The sequence below is a fragment of the Falco punctatus genome (assembly GCF_963210335.1).
Source record: "Falco punctatus genome assembly, chromosome: 4".
Taxonomy (NCBI): domain Eukaryota; kingdom Metazoa; phylum Chordata; class Aves; order Falconiformes; family Falconidae; genus Falco; species Falco punctatus.
The window spans coordinates 10151808-10177740 of NC_137583.1; the positions used below are offsets into that span (position 1 = coordinate 10151808).

Genomic DNA, 25933 nt, shown 5'->3' on the forward strand with positions numbered 1-25933 from the left:
AGGACTTCGTAGAAAATATAAGCTAAAATTAATGTGGCAAAACAAGTAAGTTGAGGCAACCTCGTCATTGCTAAGTACATAAGATTACTTAACAACTAAAACTTGCATCACAAAAATATTCTAAAGCAATCTTAAAACCGAAGAAAACAAATATAATCTCACAATAAAAGAGCAGTTGCATTAGAAAAAAAAAATCAGTATCACAGTAATATTTTCTGGGTGGATCTGACTAACCATCTCCATATATATCTTAAACATCTTACAAACGAAATTAAACTGAGAAGATAACAAATGCATCATAGTGGATAAAAATATAATAAACACCATAAGACGTACAGGTGGGAGAACATATGTTGTCTTTGGAAGTGATACACAGGCTGGCTGCCTCACCCTCTTTGAGGGGTGAACAACCCACTCTTCTGTTAGTCATCTTCCAAAGGTCTGCAAGAATCATCTTTCTAAAACAAGAAAATCACCTTGAGCATTCTTCTATGAAAGCATGCATGCTGAATAGCTAATTCTCTAAATAGCAGGCATATTTGACACTCTAAGACAGCCAAAAGTGCTCACTAGATATTTGGCTGCTAAGAATACGGGGCACCTTTTCCCTTGCCACCTTTCTTCAGCCTTCAGAGCAGGCAAGAAATAGGAGGGGCAACTGGCATGGATAATTATATCTTACACCACCATTCATCAGAATTTGACCACCATTAGGTTTGGGAAGTTGAAAAGCTACCTGTAGAATACAAGAGGTAGTGAGATGAGTCTCCTCCAAATGCAGCTTATCCACACAAGAAAGTATCATAGGTATAACAAGTATAAGTAGGCATTCAAACACTAACAGAAAGTAAAAGGAGGTCAGCGCTCAGGAAGACCAGACACACACAAGTTCTAAGGCAAGGAACTCCATTTCCATTTTGAACAGTAGGATGGCAAAGAACAACAGACATCTCTGCATGCCAACCACCTCCTTCATGCTTGAGAAGGAGGGAGACCATTTCAGTAACAGAACCCTTAACCTACTGGAAAAAGGGACACATCTTGGTTCAAGGCAGAAGACACTTTCTATTCATAAACCCATCTTCATGGTATAGAAAGAAAAACACCCACACAACTGGAAAACCAAAAGCACACGCTCTCAGTTGTAGGGTGAGGAAGGAAAATAAGACAGCATCATCTTCCACATTCAGGAAGACAGCCTGGGTACCCCACCAACCGGGCAGGATTAAAACAGGAGCTACGTAAAGATAACAGCAGCCAAGTCTCCTCCAAACCTGTCTAAACACACTTTCTCCAACACAGAAACAACCTTTCAACCATCAGCACTACCCTTCAAAATTATGTACTCCAACTATTTTCTGGAGTCAGTATTTTTTACCATCTAATCACTCAAGTAATCAAAAGGGCATTTCCAAGAGAATGACAAGAACAGTCTATGTACTCACTTTCCCTTTCACTAGCAAAACATTATCTCCTTCCCCTTTTGTTTGATATTTCAGTGGTGACAAAACAAAATGTCGATTTGAAGACATAATACAAATGAACCAGCACTACAAAAGACAACATACAAGAAATCTCTCAGTTCTTAACTGGAAGATCTACCCCACCCTACGTGTATGAGATACAGCACAGAGTTACTCCATAGTTTAAACATGTAGTTTCAACCTGAGCTGTGAAGCCACAGATCTCAGGGGCTACCCTGATCGCATTAATTCATTGGAAGAAAAAATCATGTCTCCTTCACTCACAGGACAGAAAGTCTCTCCTTTCACACACACATACACAGTTTCCTTTAAGAAAAGTGAAAATGCTAACTCACCTTGATGCCTTTGAAAACTGTTTTACACAGAGCTTTCAAACAAAAGTAACAGTAACATTAAAGTTTCTTTTAAGGCACTGAAGAGATGTGGAAAGAGTATTTCCACACACACCCCTTAACACAGTCACCCACGAAGCCAAGACTTAAACGGTCAAGTTTCTTGCAGGAAGAAACTGACAATGCTTTTCCCACAGAAACATATTCCTTAAGAGGGCTGGGGAAACTCACCATTTCACACTCCCTGTGTGCGAACATGGACCCTAACAAGGGACCTTTTCCTCTTCATATCCAGGGAAAGGGAGAAATCGGGAATGCTCCAGCAGACGAGAGTGTGAAGGGATAGGGGCTACAAGAACCTCCGCTCTTAGAACAGGTAAATACCAGCCAGCCCTAGCAGCGAAACAAGATGGCAAACTGCCTGACCCCCCGGAGCCACGGCGGGGCGCGGAGAAGCGCGGGGAGCGCCCCTCACCTCAGCCCGCCCGCGCGGGCCCCTGCGCACACGCGTGCGGCGGCCGCGGGGCCCCGCCAGCGGCACGCGCCAACCCCCGCCCTCCGGTAGCCAAGCGGGAGGGGGCGCCCCCGCCCGCCAAGGAGGGCGGGGCGGGGCGGGGCGGGGCGGGGCTGCGCTGCCTTCCCGCCCGCAGCGAGAGCCAGGGAAAACGGAGTCCGCCCGCCTGCGGGGACGGCCCGCACCAAGGCAGATTAAGAGTCCCGTTCGCTCGAGCAGCAGCAGCCATGGAGGGGCGCGGGGCGGTCATTTATATTAGGAGAATTCAAGGAATTCCTCCTGGCAGGGGAATAGCTATAGGGGTCCCTGTAGAGACGCAGGTGGGGGTGGCCGCGCTGCTCTGACACAGCCGCCTGCGAGGGGAGCTGGGCCGGGAAGGTGGCCGTGCTCCCCCCTCCTCGCTGACGTGCGGCGAGAGCGGGAGGACAGGCCGCCGTCCCCCCTGCCCCGAGGGCTGGAAAACGAGCGGCCTCAGGGCCGCAGGAGGTCGGTCCCCGCGCCCTGGGAAGAGCCGCTGAGCCCGCGCTGTGGAGCCTGAGGTGGGAGGAGGGCGGCAGCTGACAGCCACCGCATCCTCCCTCAGAGCAGGGCGGCCGGGGGTGGGGGCAGGCATGAGACGGAGGATCCTTCCCATCCTCGACTTCGCCACAGGGAAATGAAGCACCAGCGGAGAAGCGATTTGATGGAGGGGGGGACCTTCCCCCTTCCCCGCCCTTGGCGGGAGGGGGGAGCCGGGAAGGGCCTGCTCTCGGCGGAGCCGCCGGGAAGGGGTCTCCCACCGGGTGGCCGCCCTGGACATGCACATGGAGGGCAGGGGCATCGGAAAATAAACCAAATCCCAAACAACCGAATAGTTAAGTGAAACCACTGATTTAAAAAGCCAACCAGAAAACTAACCCTGACAAGTAGGATTTACCCTCCTCTTGACTGCACTTATTGGCCGTGCTGATTTGTAACGAGCTTGTATCTGCCAATGCAAGTGGTCGGCTGGTGTGTCCATCAAAAGGGAAATATCAATTCGCCGCTGAGGGAGTAGATTCCCATCCATCCATCACAAGGCTTAGCAGGTAGCCGCCTAGAAATCAACCACACACTAATAAAAATATATATATATTCTTTTTCCAGCACGTTACTACTCTAATGCTCTCAGAAAAATGCATAGGTATCCTTAATGAGTATATGCTTGGATTTTATCATATGCATCCCTCTTGTCCAACCTACAACGATCTTTGAAAAAAAAATTTTTTTTTTTTAAATCACAGCATCATAAGTGAGGGACCCCAGTAAGTATTTTAATTATGCAACTGCAAATAATATCTTGTTAGTTTCTGATTTCCATTCACCAGCCACGAGAAGGGTACAGAAATCTCTCACCTTTTTCCTGACACGATTTTTAAAACCCCAAACATTATCCAGTACTTAGGTATAAAAGCTAGGAATTTCCAAAGCTTATAAATTCTATTCTAGAGAATTTTGACAACAATAATATTTTTAAACATTGGGCACAAAAAATGAGACTCCCATGGCTGCTTTTAATAGAAACTGCAAGAGAGGTTTCTGGTTGACGATTCTGTAGGGAGAGGCACTCTGTTACCAGAATAAGATGTGCTCTTGGTCCCATTTATTACAATGTATCTCTAAAGCAATATAAAAAGCCTGTTCTCCGAATTAATTTCCAGTTTCAGCTACCAGACAGTTGTAGAAAGCAATATATAGAAATTTACTTAATCACAATAAATTTACAGAAACGCATTACAGCCATATTCTTGTTTAAGCTTCTCACCTTTCAAATCATTGCATCTCTCTTTCATCCTCACATGGATTTTACAACATCACGTTTAGCTGACATCTCATTTGCGCGGAGGAAGGAGGCAGCAAGGGAGAGCCGGAGCAACCGAACACCTACGAGGGGTGGAAGAGAGGGAACCTGCTGCAGTCGGGGGAAGGCTTGTGTGCTCCTGTCCCTCGTCTTTCTGTCCCTCAGCGAGTCTCCCTCAGTCAGCTGCGAGCCTGGCTGTCTGGGTTGCCAGTCCCTGACTCAACATTCCCAGCATTCCCGAGGAGCTGGGGCTTCATCAGCGCGGAGCGGCCTGCCGCCGGGGGCAGCAGCAAGCTCCATCAGCGGGCGGAGAGCCCTGCCAGCGGGGCACGCGTACTGCAAGCCGATGGGTTTCTCGCTGTCCGTTCGCTGCAAACCCATGGGTTCCAGTCGCCACCCTGTAAGCGTCGGAAAGTGCGTTGTTTACTGTGAAACAGCCTAAACATACATTTATGTCCGCATAAAACTGCGGAGGCAAAATCGCTTTCTTGTCCCTGTTCACCAAAGGCCAAAATGTTTCAAAGCCAGGTGCTTAAGAACACAGTATCTAGAATCCATTACTATATGTGCATACATGGGGCGGGGGGGGGGGGGAGATCTAAAGCTGTGTTTTGGCTTAAATGCAAAAGTAATTAAGATTACACCCATGTTTGTGTTTAAAAAAAAATAGTGTGCAGGGGAGAAAAGCAGGAGATAAGCTGCTATGTGAAGCCTGAAAGCATTTTTCACCAGAAAAATGCAGAGTGCATTAGAAATTACCCCTGAGATCCTACATCTTTAGTTTTGTGTTAAGGGGAGTGAGGGAAACTTCTATAAACACCACTGACTTCTCAGCCTAAGAAGTGATGTTTCACACACACACCCCTTCTGTCTTTCCCCTTTTTCTCAAATTGTGTGAGTTTCATTGCTCTTGATACAATTAGAACTGATCACCCTCAGTCGTTAGCTTCAAGGCTACTTCATACCTTACTCTACAGTTTCACAAGCATATTTTATCTGCCTCTTCCTAACCTCATTGCCATAACAATGTTTTTAAGAATCACTTCTGCTGTAATCTGCATTTTATTCTTCTCTTGCCCACATATGCACCCATCCATACCACTATTAAACATTATTAATAACAGCTTTTATGAATTACTATTAAAAACTATGTCAAATGAAACAGATTTCAACCAATCATGTTTAAAACAAACATAATCCCTTCATTGCTGTATTTGAATTATCTAAAGCCAGTTGAAATAGTTTACTGTTGTGAATGTTTATTCAGAGATGCAAACATTCAAAACAACGCTAGAATACAATTCACAGAAGTAGTATAGCAGGTTTTTTTATTACCCCAAGAAAGGGACATACCCTTACAATATCAGTCTCCCTTAAATTACAATATGGGGTAAATATTTTTCCAAGTTCAAAGTAATGGGATAAACCATGATTAAAATGCAAGCTTCAGTTGCTTTTCAAACCTGCACATTTACTTGAAGACATTTCTGTTAAAATAATTACAAAACCATGGAGATTATGGACAGATAAAATCTGTTCCTGAAGAAATTGACAAGGGACATGGTTTTGTATACAAATAATTTCACTTGATCTAAAAAGCAAACAGAAGGTACTCTTGAAGAGTTAGCAAGTCTGCATCTGTACGGAAATGTACAAACACTGTAAGATGTGGGTCACTACACTGTGCTTCAAAGCACAAGAAATGTCCATTTTCAAAAGTTTAGTGTTTAATTTGGATTTGGTATGCAATAAGAACATCTTACAGACCTGTCTCAGTACTGTTAATGATCAGAGGACTTTTGTTCCAAGTGGTGTCAGCTGCTGACAGTTTTTTAAACAACATATCACACCATCCCTGTCTATATGACAAGACAGGAACATCAGGTTCTGCTTTGTCTTTTGTGACTCATTCACTGGCAAAGGTACAGGCCTTGTGATAGCCTGCAAAAGCCAGCATCATTCTGACAGAAGACCAGCAGCCTAAGAATCTTCTTTCCAAGGAATAATCATTGTGGGAAGAGTCACCATAAGGTTGCAACAATATTGCAATGAATTAAGCTTGCAATCATTCAATAAAGTTTGTAGCAGAATTAATCATAGACCATCTTGGAGCAGCAGACCATCTGCAGGGGGACTATCAATATTACTAGTGCCAAAGAACAGAATATACCCACTGTGGACAAGACCATTTGGTGTAGAGCTCTGTGGGGAAAAAATATTTTACCCAATTGTATTCAAAAGGAGTTGTTAGAAAAATGTGCAGTTCAAGTGAAGGGAAAAAAATAATCAGAATTTTAAAGCTAATCTACTTATTGTATTAGTAGAAACAACATCCATGCAAACAAGCTCAGGGTCACATAATCCAAAACCTTCAACAATATTCATTCCTTACATTCAAGACAATGATGGAATCCAAATCCAAAGGGTAGGATAATAACAAGAGTATGTACTTAAGACTGACTTCTTTGCAGCTGATGAAAGTTCTCATTTCAGTCTAATCACAGGAACATCTGTGTTGTCTTCTGTGTCATGATGCAGGTGGGTACCATTAAGCATAAAATGAAGAAAGCCAGATCCTCTGAGTAAACTAGCACTTTTTTCCCCTTTTGTTTTTGTTGTAAGACATTCCAAACAATGCATTAACACTAGACATATCTCTCAGCCAACTGTTAGAGGAAAGCAGTCTGCTGTAAAACTTAAGCCAGCATTTACAATGTGTCATGTGATTCTATATCTAAGGTTTACACTTTTCAACAGCTTTACCTTCACATACATTTTTGGTTAGCACATTTTTGTTTGTTTTCTGAAATTGTTTGCTTTCTACCTTAAAAATAAGCAGCAAGAACTATGGTTATGCTACATATCATATACCAGGAGCTCTGAAACCCCCACTGAAATTAATGACAATTTTTTTATTATTATTTAAATGAGTGTGTGTTAGGCCTTGAGCGATTAAAGTACATAAGAAATACAGATTTTGAAGTCTGTGATACTAATTTTGGAAACAGTAAAGTATAAAACATCCTCTTATTAGATTAACTAAAGAGAAAATTTATGAGTATAAATAATTCAAAATTGCATTAGAAAACATGTTACTGATTGTCTTCGTTTCCCGTGCCTCCCTTCACCCTTCCCAGCTCTCTTTTACTACCACAGGTAAGAAGAGAACTTCAGCAGCAGCTAGCTCCCTTCCATATTTTGATGAAGATGTATGATCTTTAGTGCTTCATTTTTAAAAAAACAGAAATACAAGTAGAGATGAAGCTTAGTCACTGCTGCTACGTAACTGAGAGCAAGCAACTGCAGGTGGTGCTTTAAAGACTGAGGAAAATGCATTTTAGCTTTATTCCATTGAACCTGGCCCTGATTATTCATCTGTGTTTCCCTAGTGGCAGAGTTTTCAGCTTTCATTTTCTATTACAAAAGCCAAGTCAGGAATGAGATAGAACAGTGTAACTAAAAATTAATTGTAAAAAATAATTCTGGTATTAATGTATGAAATACTGAATTACTTTCTCACAAAAGTACAGTACAAATAGAAACAATACAGAGACATGAAAATTATTAAAAGCATGATAGCTGCTGAAACAGAAATAAGAGATCATGTAGGCCAGCCCCTGTGTTTTGATGGTAAAACCCAGAAATACATAAAATAATGTTAGACTATTATCAAGAAATGAAATCAGTATTTCTGTTTACCCTGTGTTGCAGTACAAAGCGAATAAGGATGACAGTAACCTCCTTGATAAAATTTAGCTGCTTTACATTCACAAGCACTTTTAAACTTATAATTGTCCAGTAGAACTCAATATTACCAAGATACATTGTTTAAAATTCAAAGAAAGGGTTTAAGGAAAATATTTTTTGGAAAAGAAAGTGAGTCATGATGGGTGTTGATGCTCTTTATTCATACTAATACCCAATTCCCAGCAAGGATCAAATCAGAAAGTTACTTTCATAGTGCAAGTTCTTCTCAACTGGTGAAGTCCAGAAAGAAGAAAATGAATTTAACAGTGCAAGAAAACTACTTTCACATGGAGTACACTGATATCTCTGGAAGAAAAGAAAAAAACTGAATTCTGCATGGTTTACAGTGAAGATTACAGAAAAAGAAAATGTTGCATTTACCATGATGTGGTGATCAAACTTGGTGTGAGCACTTGACCCACAACAAACAAAGAACTCAAAACAAAATAATTGAAACAAAATTATTTTTTTCTGTTGATTTCAGAATGACGTCCTATTATTCTAGATCATGGAGGTGTTGCACTTTTCAGTCAATAACTTATAGGACTGCTCTCTTTCTTCTTTATCTGTTCAGCTATCCACCTACAGATATCTGTCAAATTGAATGACAAAATAGTTTCCACCAAATGTTAGTTTCCTTCTTTACTTTCTCATGGCAGATCACCAACCAGTCTGCTGTCTTGGTTTGCAAATTCATTAGTATATTTTTAATCTAACAGTGATACATACTTTACAGAGGATGGAAAAACGTTACTTGGATATACATGAACGCACAATATGCTACTGTGGAATTCACTATAAATATATTATTATGCAAAAAAATCCAAGGAAAGTATATTCTTTTCTGTAATTGAATCATTTAAACAATTTATTATGTACTGCACTGCTAATCTATTCAGGATAGCTATAAAGCTACACTGACACATGCTGTTAATTTCATTGTTGCAAATAGAGCAAAATTATTTAATAGTAAAAATACTCATCTCGCAGTGGTTCTTCAGCAGCCACAGCTCAAAATAGGGCTATTAATAGCTTTTACATCAACTATACTATATATTTCAGAGACCTAGAAACATTTCTTAGGAAAATTCAAACTCCACTGGCCCCTAAGAGTATCTAGTTAATGTACCTTAAAACATCTTGAATTAGGTTTAATATTTTAAGACCTAAAATTTTATCAAAGGTCCTTTATTTACCTCACTAGATCTGTTTTCTGGAAATACAGTATCACAGCTACCACTGTTGTACATGTGGCTATACTTGAGCTGCTGCTAAATGAGCAATGACTAATAAACGCTTAGACACTGGTTATTAAAAAATCAGTTTAGACACTTCAAAGCTAAAGTCCAACTGACTTTTCAGTAAGGCTTAAGCTTGTAAATGCCTACCTTATTCCCAAAAAGTAAATCTAGATACTAAAACTTTTACTTACAAACATCAACATGAGGCACTTCATCTGAAGACAACTGATGTTCCACTCTCAGTTCCGCAGTTGCAGGAAACCAAGATCTCCTTCCTTCCGATCTCAACCACTACAGTGAAGTTGGCAGGGACAAACAAAATCACGCCTGTAGTAATATTCACCCCCAGTACATCATCTTTTCTCAACAGAGCCACAGGGCAGTTCTTCATTAAGGGAAACTTATTATTAAGACAATCTCTTCCAATTTTAAACAGCTGGGTACTGAAGCCTGAGTTGGGAGCAACCAAACTACCTACACCCAGTGGAGCTAGAAACTTGATCCACAAGAGTAGTCCCAAAATGGAAACAAATTTCTACAGTTAATAGCTCCCCACTAGAGCAAATAAGTTAAGAAACCATGTGAAAATAGTGAAAAACAGTAGCCTTGTATGACTGCTTCAAAACTGACAATGAACCTGCAGATGCTTCCTTACTTTTGTACTAATTGTGGATTTTGTTGCATCCAACAGGATAGCAAGAAGTATAATATACCTGACTATGAGTGGCAAAGGCAGCTTGCACTTATGCTAGTTATCAGCTAATAACTGACATTACACAGGAAGCATGAGGTTTACACAACTGTTACAAGAAGACTTGATAGTCTTCCATCTGTTACTCTATATAGATATGCTGAAGAGGATTTATAGAACTATTGTTTGGAGAGGGTAACACTTTATATCCGCTTCATAATGCTCCATAGAATTACACAAAATATAAATTCATGAGGAATTAAGTTTCATTTATTTTATCTATTACTTTAGACAAAATAGGTGTTTTTATAGGTGCTTTTACATATATACTGGTACTGCTCCTTGGTATTTCATACATACATATATATATATATATATATATATGAAACACAAAAAGCCTTCTACAAGTTCCCCAGTGAAAAACTGTGATATCAAAGGCTCAGATTTTCCCAATCTTCAACTTCACTACAAAGTTCCAGAACCTTTAGGGAAAAAAATCAAATGCTATGAGCTATGCTTGACTCTACAGCTAAAGCATCACTTTTCTTGCTTTCATGGTTTGTGATTGTAGTTAGGGAATATTTTATGCCATCCCAGAATTCTTCTAAAAATAATTTTTAAAGCAATTGTTATACACAAAGTTATATGTTGTAAAAAAAACTTCTACAGAACACCAGAATTTTACATTTCTATCTGGACCAATATATTTTTTGCTTCGTGTAGAACCTAAGGCCAGATATTAAGGAATTCTACATTTCAGTAACCAGAGAGTTCTCATATACTCCATAATCTTCACTGAAGCAATCTTACTTTCGTTGTCCCATTTTCTTAGTATTGTAGTGAGTGATAATTTACAAAAAGATCTCACAGACACTGGATTTTACTTTTGTCATCAAGATTGTTGTCAGTGCTGTAACACATGGTACATGCCATTCTGAATGCTTCATTTACGTTCCGGTCTTTACAATTGAAGAAAGGTCAAATATAGGCCTGAAAATATTCTTTTATGCTGCTATAATTATCTATCAGCATTTCTATGACAATCATCAACTGACTTTATGAAATACCATGACTTCTCCCACAACTGAGTAAAAGTTGGTCACTATTTGAGGATCTAACTTCAAGTGGTTATGTCCAGTTATTTTACCAGTTCTAGAACTAAAGAGATAGAATGGTCTTTTCTCATTTATTTTTTCTTATTTTTACTGTTCAGAATCAGCTCTGTAAATGACATGTATGCTAGCACATTTAATTAAATTTATCCAGAACTACTCTCTGACTTAAAAAGGAAATGCTTAGCATTATCTGGATTCGTGCCTCAGCTCCCAAAATAGGGTATTCCCATGCAGATTTCTATTGGGAACATACTCAAACTTACGGCAACTTCCAAAACACGCCTGAGAACTGGGAGCGAGGGAGTTTGTCTAGTCTAGAACAGGATAGGTACTTTTCCAACAATTTAACAGTTACATTCCAAGGCCACAAAGTTCTTCCTGAGCCTGTTTAATTTACTAGCATAAATGTAACTGCAGGTGAAATTCTTTCTATCTGGTTGATTCTGGAAACATTGTTTTCCTCTGTCTACAGAAGCATCTTATTAATAAGTTCTTCTCACAACCTGGAATATGCCTTTTAAAAAAAGACTACTTCAGTACTGATGATTGCAAATGAAGTGCCTTTCCTAATTAGGGGCATTTAGATCCAGGGATTAACTTGGTATTGTCTCTTTTTGCCTACCTCCCCTCAGAGTTTCTGCTTTCTTCATTGCTCCAATCCCACTTCTACATCTCACTCCACTAGCATAGTTTATTGGTTGTCTTTCTGACTAAGAGCAATTTGTGACTTCAGTAACAGAAACACAACTATGTATTCTAACAGAAGAATCTACATATATAATAATAATGGAGGTTTACATTAAATTGAAGAGATTTTTAGTCTTGTTACTTCCTCATTAAGCTATATAGAAAAGAAAAGAAAAAAGGAGAGAGCTTACAAATGGAAATAGAGAGGGAGAAATGTTTTCTAATTGTCAGTTTGACATTATATAACATTTCCCTACAAATAGGTACAAAATGGCTGCTAATGTACAGGAATTCCTCCTTGTCAGTCCGGCACATCTATTTCTAGTGGACTGCAAATCCCAGCATATGCAATTTGCAAGCATGAATATTCCTGAGGTTTGACTGCAATGAGGGAGAAGGTGGCTCTCATAACACAGTTCTTGCAAATTCAAGGATTTTTTTTTCTGTTATCACTTGATAAAATACTGTTTAGAGAGAAAAAAAATCCATATGTGTGATTATGCCTTATTCCTTTGTCCATTTTTGTGGCCTTTCTCATTGTCTGACTTTATTGGGGGAGTCATGTAAAAAAAATTAAGAAAGGAAAAAACTAGGAAAACATTAAACTTTAAAGCTTAGTGGAAATATCAATTATGTTTCAAAACAATTCTGGCTATGGATTAAATACACTCTAGTAACTTTAATTTCCACATACTTTTTCTTCTTTATCATTTAGATGTAACCTTAGAAAGAAAACAAGTGAAGCTGCTGAAAAAATGACAAACCTCAAAACAATAGGAAGCAATCTGAAGCCTGTAAACAGCTGTTGCTCTATCCTTCCCTCACCTTTAAGGATGAAGAAATATGTACGCTCCTGTCCATCCATTATCATTGAGTAGCACAGTATTCTTTTGGCAGATGTGAAATATAGAGAAGAAAACCATCATCTGTGCTGAAGCCATATAGAAATGTTGAGGAGCAGATTCAGAACTCCCAGAGAAATCAGGCAATAGAAACAAATAGAAGTACTGGTAAAATTGTTTATTGGAATTACTAGCTAGAGGAAGAAATATCTATGCAAAATTTCTATAAATTTATCAGCTGTAGAGAAGGTAAGAGAGGAGCAGTGGAAAACCTCACAAATATAGCTCATTTCCATGGTACCAAAACCATTTCTTGCTCCTTCAGGATGTAAAACACCTATATATAAGTGAACTGTAAACTATAAACCACAAGATTTTTCATGTTGGGATATTTCACCATGCACTGAATTTATTCTGAAATCTTCAGGGCAATCAGAAAGCAAATATGTATAGCAAAAGGCAGGCAGGCAAACCATATGTTACAGCAGCAGCAGCCGCTGTGAAAGGGAGGATAAATGCATTCATCAGTGAAGTATAGCTCAATTAAAAAGATTTTTATAAACCATGAAAGATAAGACTACAATACGGGGCATGATTTCTTGATCACAGAGCAGACTGTGCTAATATCATTGTATGAGAACTGTATATGGCCATCTTTAATATGAATGGAGAAACCAGAGAGATACTGGGATAAAAAAGGAGGCAGTAGTTACAACAGCAATATTTTTAATAACATTCCTCTGATTCTTATTTATATGTACTTATATTTCTCTGCTCCTTATTTAAATGCACTTCGAATTTTCCAAAATATATTTTTATTTCCTGCATTCATTTTTTCAATACCTTGACCAGGCAGCTGTGAAGAGGAGTACATTTGAAAATGAGTAGAAATATTTTGCAGCTACAGCAATTGGTTTAAGAAAACATATTACCTCTCTGCGCAAACCTTATCTCACTGGAACTATTTTGCCTGCTTCTTTCATGCAGCTAATGGGATTCATGGTTTTGGTGTTAAAGTGCAGTTGCAATGTTAGGATCCTGAGCAGCATTATGGCCTGTGCTTGACAGAAGGATTAATTTACAAATAAAACAGAAGCTGAGCAAAACTGCTTTGGTGGCTTTAATGAGAAAAAAGATAGGAACACAGGAGTATAACAGAGCAAATAAATTATTTTGGAAGTTGACCATTATTTCATTTATAATAGCTTATGTTAGTTGAGTGACATATCTCTTTATTTCTGTGGTACTGTTACAGAGCAGCAGTTATGGTGACCCACAATGTATTATCAAGAATAGAAGGGAAGAAAGAAGGTCAGGGGTAAAATGGATTTAGTTTGGCATAGCAGCAGGTATGCAGGAATGAGTTCAGGAGGGTTGCATATAAAATCACTAGATCTTCAAGACCTCTAATATCAGCTCTTTAGCAGGCTCATCATTGAACTTTTGTATCATATGCTTACTAATACAAAAGGTAAGGGAAAATGCCCGCCAGCAAATATTCTGGTTACACTTCTTGCAGGGCTCCTACCTGCATTTGATTTTTCATGAGTTCTCTGTGAAGCAGGACATTAGGATGTCCAAGGCTATGAATCTTGGTTTCAGGTCCTTCTCAAACACTGCTCCCATCTTGTTACACAGACAAACCACTCTGGTTGCAATATAGTACAGGCTTTCTTTTTGTTGCCAGGCTACATTCTTTGCTTCTTTGAGAAGCTGCAGGTTGTTGATTTTTCGTAGTCCTCTTCTTCCTCCCAATTTGTTTGATAAACACAATGCAGCAGCAAAGGCAGCCATGGAATTGAATGATGCTATTTGTCAGTAACCTCCTGGTGTGATCAAGCCAGCAGGAGTATAAAAGCACAAAATAATGCCTTTAAAAGAAGAGTAATTTTCTTAAATATTGTAAACTGATTCTCTTAAGATAATACTTGCAATCAGCACCCAGCATGTGCAGCAGCCACGTTCTGGAAGACAAAATTGGCTGTTTCAGAGGCTTCAGCATAAAGCAGACGGTTGGGGTACTGTAGTTCTCCTACACTAAGTTATTAAAAGACAAATCCTGTACGCTGCTGAAGCTCAAACTGAGGTGTTCCAAAATCACATAGTTCTTATATAGAACAGAAAATAGTTAAGATCTACATGTTGCTATTTGAAATTTCAGCTGCGGTCACCAAACCCACGATATTAATTAGTGTGCATCTTAGAGATGTTTTTCTGCAGATCAGCTTGGAAAGTAGAACACTTTCAGAGGCATAGAAATGACTAAGACACATGCAAGTAGAACAAAATAAACTAAGAAAGAAATGAATGAGAGGTGAGGGAAAGACCAGAATAAAGTACTAGAATAATCAGAAATTTTATTTGTACAAGAAAAAAGCAAACATATTGCAATGAAATTATGGTTGTGGTTATGAAATAGATACTGTAAGGACAAACGAAAACTACTGAGTTACTGATTAAGTACTCTTCATTATTCCAATTCCAGCACTGGTCTGCACTAAGTACAGAGATGATCCCTATACCAATCACCTCTGGCAGTCAGTTTTAAGTGGAATTACAGTATTATCCTTGAGACTGCTATTTACTTCTTACAGTGGAACCCAAGATGGACCAGTATCCCCAAGGCTGCACATTTCCTGTGCTCAAAACCTAGATTAACTGTTTCTAACTATTCTAACATTATCAGTGCTATTTATTATTACAGAAACATAAACTGAAGATTCATTCATTTAAAATATCAAGTCTCTTAACATTTTGTCCCCTTTTTCATAAGAGACATTACTTTTATGCTCTGATTTTTAAGGGAAGTTATAAAAAAATTTTGAATTGTCTGAAAAATTATTTCCATTTTGATATTTTGTTGTACATTTTTGTTATAAAAAAAGTAGACTAAGTGAATCTCAGTCATTAATTTCTCAAAAGGTGTTAGTTTTGATAGAAGTGATGGTGCTGAAGGTGCTGTGCTCAATGTAGATTGTTAGTGGGGAATAAAAGTGCTTCACATAGAGCCCACTTGAAATTAATTTTACATGCTATTCAGATTAGATGAATAGCATGGCTGGAGACTGCTTATTTTGTCATAATGAAATAAAAACAATGTAAAAAAAAAAAACAAAACCAAAAAAACCCAACCCATCATGCTTTGGAATTAACATGACAGTTTATGACTCCTCAGATGAAGTAAGAATCACACAGAGAATTCTTGCATATTTTTTTAATAAGGGGAGCTCTTTTACAAAAATCATAAACTTCATCGTGCCAGTTGAACAGGAACAATTTCAGTTATTCCTAAATAAATAGATTACAAGTATGTGGCTCTTTCCTGAAGTTATAGTCTCTTTTCCAGTTGAATTTTTTTTTCAAATGGTCATACCATAGTCTTCTGTTACCTGACAACAGGATCAGCAGGAAAGCAGCTACTTCTTTTGAGGAACTGTTTCTTCACGTAAGGTGCAGTGATGCTGCAAATCAAGTATTGATGCAGTCTCTTCTTGGTCTCCCAGCACTAGTATTAGCTGGTCCTTGCTCTGCCTGGTCTATATTTTAACTCTTGTTTGTTGGGACATTTCCAGAGTTCATCTTACCACAATTATTAGGAAAAAGAAACAACTCTACCACAATAACAGAAATTAGAGCATAATCTGACAAGTATTATTTTAAGAGCAGTGCCAGGTTTAGCATTCATTGCTGTCCATCTACTCAATGATCTACCACTTCATATACAGTGCTGCACCACCATTTTTTCTGCTGTGACAGCATAGCTATTTGTATGGTTATACAGTGAAAATCAAGAAAGTGATCCACCGAAACTTATCCCCCTATTAGTTCTCCCTTTTTTCTCTACACATAATTTTTAGTCAGATCAGTTCTCAGTCTGGCTCCATATGTGACAGCCTGAAACACTTGTACTGGCACACAGAAAAGAACAGCAGTGAATGAAAGGGTAAGATCTCCATCAGATCTTCCAATATAGCCAAGGAGTCTCTCTTTGGCCATGTTGAAAAATGCTGGCTTAGTTGTATAAGAAAGCCCCCCAAGTCTATGGGGCAGGATGGGATCCCCCTGAGGGTACCGAGGGAGCTGGTGGAAGTGCTCACCGAGGCACTCTCCACCATTTATCAGCAGCCCTGGCTCACCAGGGAGGCCCCAGCTGACTGGAGGTTGGCAAATGTGACACCGTCTACAAGAGGGGCTGGGAGGAGGATCCAGGGAGCTACAGGCCTGTCAGCCTGACCTTGGTACTGAGAGAGGTTATGGAGCAGATCATCCTGAGAGAATGATGACCTGGACGAGGGGATCGAGTGCACCCTCAGTAAGTTTGCAGACAACACCAAGCTGGGGGGGAGTGTTGATCTGCTGGAGGGCAGGAGGCTCTGCAGAGGGGTCTGGGCAGGCTGGGCCGATGGGCTGAGGCTGATTGTATGAGGTTGAGCAAGGCTGAGCGCTGGGTCCTGCCCTGGGGGCACAACAACCCCACACAACACTACAGGCTTGGGAGAGAGGCTGGAAAGGTGTCTGGCAGAAGAGGGCCTGGGGATGTTGGTTGATGGCCAGCTGAATGTGAGCCAGCCGTGTGCCCAGTGGCCAACAGCATCCTGGCTTGTATCAGAAACGGTGTGGCCAGCAGGACAAGAGCAGCAATTGTCCCCACGTACTCAGCACTGGTGAGGCTGCACCTCGAATCCTGTGTTCAGTTTTGGGCCCCTCACTACAAGAGGGACATTGAGGTGCTGGAGCATGTCCAGAGATGGGCAACGGAGCTGGGGAAGGGTCTGGAGTACAAGTCTTATGAGAAGCAGCTGAGGGAACTGGGGTGGTTTAGCCTGGAGAGGAAGGGGCTCAGCGGGGACCTTATTGCTCTCTGCAGCTGCCTGACAGGGGCTGTAGGCAGGTGGTGGTGGGGGGGGGAGGTTGGTCTCTTCTCCCAGATAACAAGTGACAGGACGAGAGGAAACAGCCTCAAGTTGCACCAGGGGAGGTTTAGACTGGATATTAGGAAAAATTTCTTCACAGAAAGGGTGATGAAGCATTGGCACAGGCTGCCCATGGAGGTGGTAGAATCACCACCCCTGGAAGTGTTCAAAAAACACATAGATGCGATGCTCAGGGACATGGTTTAGTGATGGACTTGGCAGTGCTGGGTTGGCGGTTGGACCTGATGATCTCAAAGGTCTTTTCCAATATAAATGGTTCTATGCTTCTACGAAGCTAAAGAATGCATCAGTGCCAATATAATATCTCTATGTAAAAGAAGGCTCCTTCAAGAAAAATAGTAAAAGGTTTGACAGCCTATTGGATTTTTATGACAGGGAAAGATGGAAGAGAGAGGGGAAAAAAAAAAAAAATCAGGCTTATTAACCTGGAGCAAAAACTCTTAGCTGTCAAAAGAGAATCCTGAGATGCTTCCCATGTCTTAATTAAACACAACATGGGCTGATAAAATGCAGAGAACCTACCTAAACTCCCTGCTGTATAGTGAATTTCTGCCTAGACATCAAAGACCATTTTGAATCCTCTACAGCTCGCAAATTGTACTGAACAGTTGTCAGGTTTCTGCATAATGCATTTCAGTCAAGACTCGAGAAGGAAGAGGCTCATTTGTAAGTGTTCTGCAGGAGATGCTCTCCTGACAAGAATGAAATGTTAAGCGGTAGTCTTTGCTTTTATAGTGTTTTATTATAAACTATATCAAAACATACTTTTAGGAAAAAAAGATGATACATGCTTCAGAAGAAACACTGGTCCATACTCAATAGGCTGATCATTAGTCATTTCATTTTTTAAAAAAAATCCAAATGATGCTACATATTGGTGTTACGCAATTAACATTCTAGTCTTGTTACCAGAAAATACTGCAACATGTGATAGGGAATATACCTGTAAGAAGCATGACTCAACCCGTTTGTGTTCTGACAATCACCAAAGTGTCACAGTGTGATACCATGACGTCCTTTGCTAGTAAGAATGTAGAAAGTGAACTTAGTAAAAACCTGCAGCCACTCCGGTGCTTAACTTAGATCACAATCCATTCATTGCTTGATAATCTTTTGCCTTACTATGCAACATGTTCTATTTCTACACTTCACACCAATTCTACAATAGGTATAGTGCTACACATAAATACTTTTTTAGTCACATAAAATTTGAAGTAAGTCTTTTAATCAATTTGAGATTTTTTTAATTAGTATTATTATTATTTTAAGACTGCCATGTGAAGAAAGAGGACAGGAAGTGGCTGCAGTGAGAACCTTGTATAGCTCCGTCCAATTTCAAAGTACCACCTACCACGTACAGACAACATGTCACAACACTCTCCAAACTATCAAGCTGCAACAAGATCTCTTACCATCTCGTACCAACACACTCTTCATACCAGTCACTCTGCTGCCTTCTCTTCTCACCTCATCCAGGGCCCACTGTCTCTTCTCTTGCTTCTTCCTCAGCTGCCTCTCTCCATTGGCTCTCAACCTCTTAACAGAACCAGCCACAGCTGCACCTGATCTACATCGGCCAACCTGAACCCAACCCACAGCTGTATATTATCAGTGCTAATTAACCCAGCTACATTTCTCTACGACAACAAATGTGCAGCAAGTACACTTGTGTTTTTGAAGCAAGGCTCCCTTCAAAAAATGTTTCTTTCAAAAGAGCTTACTAGAATATTCAGTTAAGTATATAATTTCTGGACAATTTCTATAAAAAATGGTGCATGCAAAGGTTAACATTCATAGGTGTGCATGAGATACCTGAATATCGAAAATACTTCACAAATACATGTGCCAAATGCTATAAAGCCCAAGAAGCTAATTAAGGAGTTTATCTCAACAGGAAGTAATATTAACTGTTTTTCTGATACAGTACAACTCCCCTAAACAGTCGGTTTTGCCACCCATGGATTTGGCTGCAACCTAATCAAACTGATGGAGCTGAAGGCTACAAAAGGAAAAGACTACTGCAGGCTTCAACATACATACATTGGGATGGTTTGTCTTCCCTCTTAGTGTTGTTCAGTAACGCATATGCAATAATACTTTCTTTACATTCTTTGCATGCTTCTTGGTGGTCTAAACTCTGTATAAAAGTGTGATTTAAAAAAATATGTGATAACAGTACCAGTCTTCCTCATAATAGTCATTGCAAGGTAACAAGTTAAAGACAATACCAACTAACACAATCTCAAGCATGTAATTTAAATCCATAAATATGAATGGAGGATATGTGTAATATCACACACTGAGAAAAAAAGTATGGTATGTATGGTCTGCACATTCCTTGGCCACAAAGGCAGCTTTCAGGACCTGCATTCCTCTGCTACATAGAAATGTATTTTAGAAATATTCTAGTGCGTGTAAAAACTTCTTAGTGTATAGCAATTAGATATAAATTCTAATTTGTAGACATCATGTAAGCTTCTGTTTGGAATACTACTTTAAAATCAGAACATGCAGTCCTGTACCAATCTGAGTGCCAAAAAGTAACTGATTTCTTCGAAAGGAAGGTTTTGTTTGATTTCAACAGTCAGTTTATTTGGCATACAGTTCATATGTGCATTTCATTAATCATCAAGTATGCTAGCTACAGATTAACACCACCTCATGCTGGCACTTGATTGCAGAAAGTTGTTAGTTACTCTTCATCTTTTGCTTTTGCAGGAAGCAATCAAGAAAACAAGACTAACAACATTCATTCACATACCTCAAAATATTGGAAGTGAGGCCAAATCTCTTTACGTTTCCCATTTAACTTCTGAAGACTTGAAAACTAAGGACGAGTTTGAACCTGTCCAGTATCATGTAAGACATCTTCATGCTTTGAGGGCTACTGTTCTTCAGCAGTCATCTTTGTTTCAATGACCATCTGTAGAGTACTTGACAGGGATTTGCTGTTTGTGCACACAGGTTCTCTATAGTTCAAACTACTAAATTTTCATCAATAAAATTAAATACATCTTAGGGACATCACTGATTTACATATATCTGCAATGGCTGGACATCCCAGAGAAACTACATACAAGTATTAAGAGGAAGGATGATGATTTCTGTCTGCCACTGTAGTGTAAAAGGATACACTATGTATGAATGTTACGTTATTCTGAAAAGGTTTGGGAATCCCTTCCCCCAAAATTAAGTTTAAAAAACAGAGATAAATGACTCAAACCACACTTGCAGTATATTAATCTATTTTAAAAATACTTCCCCCATGCAGCAACGATGCCAAATACAAATCTGGCTACATTCCATATGCAAGTCCCAAAGAAATGTACTCTTGGGGGACCCTGTCAGCTACATTTGCATTGTAAATGCATTTACAAACCCAACCCCAGGCCAGACCCTCACTCTTCTAGCTTCCAGAAGCTATCACTAACAATGTTGAATTTAATCAAATTGCCAATCCTCTTATCCACCTAGAAAACAAGCACAATTCTGAGTGGGGTTTTCAGGAGTATGTAAGTGATTGAAAAATCAATGGGACTGGTTCTCTTAAGTCATTTGAGAGCAGATATTAATAGTATTTATGTGTCTGGAGATCAAGACAGACACCTGATGGGACTTCCATAACACCTACCTCCTACTTACCTCTCATCCTCTTACCTTACTAATATGGGCTATTAGAAAGTTTAATTAATGAGCAATTGAAGTGCTTTGTATAGTGTTTCACGATCCTTAGGAGAGATGCATGTAGCTGAAAGCATTCTTATTCAGTCCTTGGGAATGATAAATCAAGGACCTACGAATGCTGGGGATTTAATTTATCAGGAAATCAAACAGACCCTGGTAACTTTTTCTGCAAGCATTCCAACAGTCCTCGTGTTATAGAAACAAGTATTATCTCCTCTATTCTCCTTCCTAAAAGCATAAGCACTTTAAATAGGATTTTTGGACAAGCAGTAACAGGACACATAATCTTTAGATTTCTTCAGATATTTCACGTCATGTATACTGGATTCTAATATTAACATAATATTCTCCAGATAAGAATTAGTAAATAAAACTACAAAAGTTAATTATAATAATAGGGAGCATGGCAAGTTAGAATATAGTCCATAGAATTAGATATAATGTCATTAGTAGATTTATTATCCACATGGAGTTTGGAATGCATGGCTAAAGCATCCAGTCCAAAATACAAAAATGCCTAATGATAATATGTAGATTCCATAGTCACATATTTAAAAAATGTATGTTAGTGGAAGCAACTAATGTCATATCTAGTGAAAAGATACAGTGAAGATAAAGGCACAGGTTAAGGCTGGAGTTTTACTACTTGATGCAACCTGTGGTAAAACCCTTCAAATAAAATAATTGTCTTAAAGTTGAAAGGTTCCCATGATGTAAAATAGTAACAAATATTGAAAGGAGAGAAAAAAAAGTATTTTTTAAAATGGGTATCAGAGCAAGGTTTAGGTTCAAAGACTTCTTTATTGGTTCTTCAAAGAACAATTTAAAATACAGCATGCACACCAGAGACATTTCCTTGCTCATTTAAGAAAGCATGTCAATTTATGGGCTACAGGTAATCAGACTGCCTTAAAATTTGTACTATCAGCATTAGTGCACATAAAATTTGTACTATCAGCATTAGCGCACAATGTACCCTCAGTGCAAGACAGGTAACTGTCTTACTGCGAGACAGAGTAATTCTCCTTTCCAACTTTTATACAGTCCTTCTCACAATATATAAACACGACAGTTAAGGGACATCAGACATCTTTTAGAATACTACCTCTTAATGCTGGAATCACACGTTATTCTGGGAGAAAATTTTCAAGTTATTTTGAAAGAAAAAAAAAAAAAGTAGTTGTCTAGCCTTCACGATTATACAAAGCCAAGTGTGCATTAATTGAAGCAATAATTTTTTTACAGTGTAGGAAGTCCTTTTACACAAGTTACAATCTGCTTATTTGTATTTAATCAAATAAAAATCTTGCACTTAACAAAATATGATCCTTCAAAAATGGCAAGTCTTCAAGGCATTTGATAAAGTAGTACACAAAGGGAAATTATTTTGGCCAACTTCATCTATGGTATAGCTGTTATAGAATTGATTTGACATGTTAAATGCAAGTCAATCCAGTTTTGCTTCAGACATAAAAAGACTTAGCAAAAGGCAACAGCCTGTTCAATTCAACAAAGATATTTTAAAGCTACAGAGTAAAAGCAGTATAGGCACTTACATCCTTTGTGTATTCAATTTACAGTAAGAGTACCAGCCAAACTAAGAGCAGAGAGAGGTACATTCTAGTTAACTTCCTCCTCTGACAAAATTCTCTTAAGCATGTTTTAATTTTTTCCATCTGAGTCTTACAGAACAATGTATGTGCTCAAGTCTGGCGTAGTGAGGAAGCCCAGTTTTTGTGTCATGATGCACATATGCACATTTACTTCAAAATGAAATGCATGTCCCAGGAAAGAATGTAAAAGTAAGTCTCTCTGGTTTTGGTGAATCAACAGGACATCTGATAGATTCCTTTGCCCTACAACAGGATCAAATATACAGTATTTTTCTTATTGAACAAATAAATGAATGCCTAAATTTCTTGACTAAGAAAGCCTTACTCTTTTCATCCTCAGGATTCTGCTGCCCTTAGACATATATTTTGTGCAAATAAGGTATAATATTTGGGTTTAAAATGATTTAAAAACACCCTATAGTTTAATAACTCTTAGCCAGACCTTTGAATACAGCAAGGCAAAAATTATGATTTCTCCCTGTGAGACAGAAAGGGTAGCAACGATCTCAATGACTGTTACGCAAATGCTCCTATGCATGGAGGCAAGACTTCTGAAAACAAGGAGTAAACCGGCATACCAACAATATAATTGGGAAGTAAGGATGAAGGATGAATTCAGAGAGGGCTAAAAGGTGACTTTGTTCCAGCCTTCCTGATTCTCACTGTTTTGTTAATGATACCAAAAATAAATACATGCAGTCTTACCAAACCACAGTGATTAGCATGTGATTAACTCTTGATTCTGTAGATGTTTACTATAGAACTGGTATGACCTAAACAAAAATGTGATCAATTTTCAGCAGCTATCAAAACCGAAAAGTGACGTAGTACTACAATTGTATTATGGCCTTCCTGTAACCTACTGTCATGTATAAAATCTCAGTAACATTTCATGTGTATTCATTTACAAATAACAGTAATTATAGAACGGAATTAAACATAGACTATAAGGAACAGGTTTATTCTGTTACTCTGAAAGCATTGCTCTCCCCTGTAATGCTACAGACAACAACCTGATTTAAGAGTCTGAATTATCCTTTAACATTAGGGTGGCTTTTTGAAACAGACTTGTAATTAATTATCTATCAAGTTTGCATATTGTACCCCTCAACTCTATCCCATTCTGGAACCTCTGGTTCTGTATGTACAGAGCAAGTTTTCTAGATGGTCTTAACTTATAGACAAAAAACAAAAAAGTGCTGGGGTTTTTTCCCCAAGTCCTGAAACCACTGTGATGCATTAAAAGGACTATTTCTTCTCGATTCTGATATCATCCTGGACACCTCAGGAAAGATTCGCTATGAACAGAGAAAGAGTCTTACCACTTCTGTGGATGTTTCGATAAAAGAGCAGGCTATAGAGTAGATTGGGAGGTACATAATTTAAAAATCAGTTTTATTTACAGCTTCAGATAGCAGCATTTGATCAACTACTACCAGCTTTTTGAAAGAACCTGTTTTCATATTTGTGTAGGAAAACACTGATGTTTTATTTACAAAAAAAATTAAAAGAAATCCAAACCGACTGTGAAACCTGTTGTTTCTGTGTAACAGTTAAACTTTTGGAGAGATGCTTTAAACTACGTTGCCACCTGCTGTCTCAAACAAATATCAGGAGACAAGTCTATTAGTTATTTAAAATTCTGTAAGTATAACAGCAATCTATTAATTTGGGAAACCCACTGTGAAGCAGGGGGTGAAACATACATTTTAAAATCATGAAGAATGATTTAGTGCCCGGTCTCCCTTTCTTTTGCTTGGTCACAATTGGTGCAGAAAAAAAAGAGATGAGTAAATGAGATGGAAATTACCAGTGAAGACTGTGTAGCTACTCATGCCCTGCTCATCATAGAACAACATTACAATATTCTCTTGCAGCTTTTATGACATGGTGACCAGATACATACAGTTAGTTGGCAGGAAACCAGGCAGACAAGATTCATGAAAGTGAAGAGCAGCTTATCACAGACACAATGTTTTGAGAGAGACTGTGGACACTGCAAGCTGACTAGGAAGAAGAAAACGCTTTAGTCCTCTGTTCTCTCCTCTAGCAAAGAGGTGATTGTCTACAAGAAACTAGGATTAAGTCTCTATGGGAATGCTACATTTCAGTGAGTTAAGTTTTGGGAGAAGCAGCATGGTGAAAAAAATAGGGTAAGGTTAAGGCTTTTTTAACACTTCACCTTGAGTGTTTTGAGGGAACTAAACAGAACACATGTTAATTGGTATATAAACACTGTTAAATTAATCAGAGTTAAGCATGAATGCCAAGAGACCCTAAAAAAAAAAAAAAAAAAAAAGAAAAGAAAAAAAGAAAAATTAGCAGATGTACACTGAAAGGTCAGAAACATGAAACTCAAGTATAGGGGAAAAAACCCAAACACTAGTACTCCATTAAATAATAACAATAATAATTTAAAAAACTAAAAAATGTATTAAGGAAAATTTAAAAAATAAAAAAATACAGCTTAAAGCAGTATTTCTGGAACCAGATTAGTAATAAAAGAAAACTAAGTATGGAACACAACAAAAACTGGTATTCTTGGACAGTAGATAAGGGAGACAGAGGGTGCCTGTTTGAAATCTTTTCATCTAAATTAAACAGACAATGCCCTTCCTGAGGTGTAAGAAGTCGGGTTCAGGGTGGTGGGGCAGCACCGTCCGGATTCGCTGAGCACGTGCTCTTCGTTGTGCCTCACTTCTACCAAACCTTCATTCCCGGACTTGACGAGCCTACAGGGTATCAGCTGGAGGTTATTCTTGACGACATCCCATGGAGAGTCAGAGGTTCAGAGTCACAGATTTAGGGCAGCAGCAGCTACCAACCCCCCCGGTACGGCCCGGGCCTGCCCCGCCTGCGCCCGCTGCGTCACCGGGAGAGCCGCCGGGCTCCTTTTCCCCCTCGCCCCAGCCTCTAAATGAAAGTGTCACAAGACTTGTTAGCCGATGTATCCATCAATAAATACCCAATAAACAGCTGCGAGCTGATATTTGAAAAAAAGGTCTTAATTTTGTCTGATGACTGACACGTTTTATACGCCGAGAAAGCAGCTGCTCGAGGGCCGCAGAGCCGGGCCCCCGCCCGCTCCCCACGGCCGCAGCGCTTCCCCCCCGCAGCGCCGCGGGCAGCCCCCGCGCCCCGGCCCGGCACGCTCGGCGCGGGCAGAGCGGCAGCGCCGGCCCCGCGCGCCATCTCCCGCAGGCGCGGGGCCCCACCCCCACAGCGCTCGC

At 39.3% G+C, this 25933-nt stretch overlaps 1 protein-coding gene across 11 annotated transcripts in view; it reads right to left on the minus strand.

Annotated features, from left to right (window-relative positions):
• Positions 1 to 25830, minus strand: part of ERC2 (ELKS/RAB6-interacting/CAST family member 2) — a 481052-nt gene extending 455222 nt beyond the window's left edge. For 8 of the 11 annotated variants that reach the window (XM_080384963.1, XM_080384956.1, XM_080384954.1 and 5 more), the window contains exon 1: positions 2048 to 25830. The gene's annotated coding sequence lies outside the window, so the exon portion shown is untranslated. The remainder of the gene's footprint in view (positions 1 to 2047) is intronic. The other 3 variants (XM_080384958.1, XM_080384960.1, XM_080384957.1) reach the window with 3 other exon arrangements.
• Between the last annotated feature and the right edge of the window lie 103 nt (positions 25831 to 25933).